The sequence below is a fragment of the Folsomia candida genome, unplaced genomic scaffold (genome assembly GCF_002217175.1).
Source record: "Folsomia candida strain VU population unplaced genomic scaffold, ASM221717v1 Fcan01_Sc030, whole genome shotgun sequence".
NCBI lineage: Eukaryota > Metazoa > Arthropoda > Collembola > Entomobryomorpha > Isotomidae > Folsomia > Folsomia candida.
In genome coordinates this window covers 1,339,309-1,342,518 of record NW_019091222.1, presented here as the reverse complement: position 1 = coordinate 1,342,518, position 3,210 = coordinate 1,339,309, and positions in this window count along the sequence as shown.

Sequence of the window (3,210 nt, the reverse complement as noted above, 5' to 3'; positions counted from 1 at the left end):
GCTCTGGACAAATAACTGTAACGGCATGGCCATGAAGAACACCACAAATGGAAGTGTCCTTTGGCATTCCATGAAGAATATGTATGTCAATGGTGTTCTTATTATGATATCAATAACCCAAATGATTGGATTTCCCCATACTCCTAGCCATATCCATAAGTCATGAATAACAAACCCACAAATATCCATCCTTCGAAGTACCACCATTGGAAATATCACAAATCGTGAAATAGTTGTGGAGGTTGTTAAGCAAACAAGATACAAGATCCCTAAGCAACACCATAAAATATTTCTAACGAAATATTAACTATTTGGATCAAGAATTTGATACCGATTATATCAAGTTTTCCATTCTTCAAATGTAACCCAGGTGTTCCAAAAATTTCCAAGATGGAATCAATACGAGGTTTTGGTACGTACATATTTTTATCATCTACAAAATATAGTATGTTGCATGTTATAATTATCATTTGCGAACTGAATCGACATTGATTAATGTACTTAATTGTGGTAATCCAGCTGGCGGTAAATTACCTTGTCGAAAAAACGATTGCTAACAGTACAATAAGATTTTGCCACTTTGGCTTGGGGTATTGGACGAAAAAATAACTGATTACAAACCATTGTTTTTGCACACAAGGTATGTAACTTAGCGCCAGCTGATTACCACTATTAAATAAGTACTTTAGTTGAACAATATGGTTAGGTATGTACCCGTATCATCGGTCATCAGTTCTTCATAGGCTTGTAGATTCTGGTTAAGCAGCAAAAACCCTAGCCGCCCACTGAGCAGTGTAGTAATTCCTATCCCGCATAGTGTTCCACATGTCATGAAGACAATGCAATATTGAACAATTTGAGCAATGGTGAATCCTGGCCGTGGTGATATGAAATGCCAAAATATAACGTAAATGCAGGATCCACCTGTGAGTAATGGAAGAATTCCAATCAGCGAGAAATACCATCCAAAAAATTTCCATGGTGTTGATTCATCGAATGTGAACTTTCTATTTGCATAGTTAAATCCAACTGGCGTCTGAGGCAACCCTCGCTTATTTAGACGAAATGCCTCATTGATGGAGTAAAAAATCAGTGGGCTAGGCATTGGTTCTTAACAATAAGATAAATTGGAAACATCTACAAATGACCTAATATTCGGATCGGTATAAAGCTAGCCACGAACTGCGAAAAAGTCAAGCTTGTAACTTGAATTTGTTAGCCAGCTAGGTTGGCTAACCTAACAAAACACGGCTATCTATTTCTCCGACTTTATTTTAATTGATGATTATATTATCATAAACAAATCCTTTTTCCAAAGCGAAACTCTGAATCGTTTCAAATATTTATAATAATCATATTAACTTGGGGATTGACTAGAAACTCAAATCAACAAAAAGAGTTGTTTTGAATAATACTGTACTGTACCCACTTGAAATTTTCTTCATTTGAATGACCAGTTAGTTAATCAGATTACAAAGGTAACTCTTTATTTTCTAGAAATCAGGGATGTATTGCTACAAAATTTATGTTAGTTAGTTATATCAACGTGGCCGGATTCCAATGAAACGGTTTTATGACAAATCAAGGCATACAGTATATTCGTTCATAATTTACTATGCGGTTCGTCAATGTTCGGTGAGAACCATGGGAAATTTTCTGGTCCTGTTTTTGCGAATTATATTCAAAGAATATTCAAAAATCAGAAATTACGCATTGCCTTTAGAATTTTGCATTTGAATTAAGTTAAGCTATCTACGTTTAACTACCTTTTCCAGCAATAGTCGAATGTCATGATAATAAGTTGAACTGGTTGGAACTAACTATAATTTCGTTATTTGCGTTAATAACGAACACATTGGTTCTTTATTTAAAATTCTTGCCGATTTCATCACTAACATATTCGTATATGCCACGAAATTTGAATATTCATCAATTAGTAATCTGACGGAAATCCTTCTTTGAAAAGTATAAGCAGGATCTAGATTATCACTAGAGGAATACCAAGCCAAATGTGTTACAAATCCCGTTTCCATATTTTGCGAGAAAGAGTGAGAAACTCTGATTCGTGTCCACCACCACCACCATCGTGAGACAGTGTCGTAGTGTGTGACATCTCCGTTCTCACTCTCGCTCTCAACCAACATCTTAAAATTGATAAGTAATTAGATGAGCAAAGTACCGCTAATTTTTTAGCAGATATCATCGTTATAAATTCAGATAACCTTAATTCTAGAATTTGAAGCAACTTGGGTTAGTTGATTTTTCGATCCTAAAAATTTTGTGTAAATTTTTAGGATCGAGTCCAATTTTCCTCCCCGTAAGTAGTTTCGATGAGAGAGAGTCTCTACGAACAAGGATCTTATTTCCCTCGTGGAGGTTTTGGAGCAAAGACTATTAAGTTTATTGATCATTTCTTGGGGGGCTTCAATGACGCCATCCTCAGTTTGCTTCAAAGTAATGCATTTTGGGGCTGGTCCTCCAGTCATCGGCGCAACTCTCTTTGACCCTGTCGCGACCTTATCCTTCTTGATTCCTTTGTGAATGAATCGGAGACGTGCTTGAATCAGACCAGTTCTTGTCACTTCGTTGTATAAAATATCCTACACAAAATTTTATGAACAGTTACTCATACTAGTTAGCAAATTTTATATCTAAATGTTTAGCTAAATATTTAACATTATTTTGACTAACTGTTCCATGTTTGCTATCCGACCCGATATATCTCCAAGGTGGAACGACAAGAATAATAGCTTTCGCAAAGAGAGCCTGATCCTTTGCGATTGGCGATTCTCTGAAATTCAAAATAGATACATGTAAGTTATGGTAATCACTTCCATTCATTTCATATTTATGTTTACCCTTTTAACTGAATGAGCAGGGCGACAAATTCCTTGATTAAGGCTGACGAGGCATCATTACTCACAAACAATTTAAGATTAGCCTCCTCAACCAATTCGCGTATGTAAAAATTAGCCTCGATGTGCGACTGCAGGATCTACATGAATTAAGTAAATTTAAAGTCACGCGTTGGTGTATGTCCTTGGACTAAAAGTACTAGCGTTTTCTCACCCGTTTGTAATTTTCTACTTCACTTTCTTTCTTTGTTTACAAACCCAGGTGATGGTGAATATGAGGTCACAATTTGCGATGGCGAGGTGTCAACTAAATGCGTAAATTTTTGTTAAAATCACATGCATAACAATTCGCATT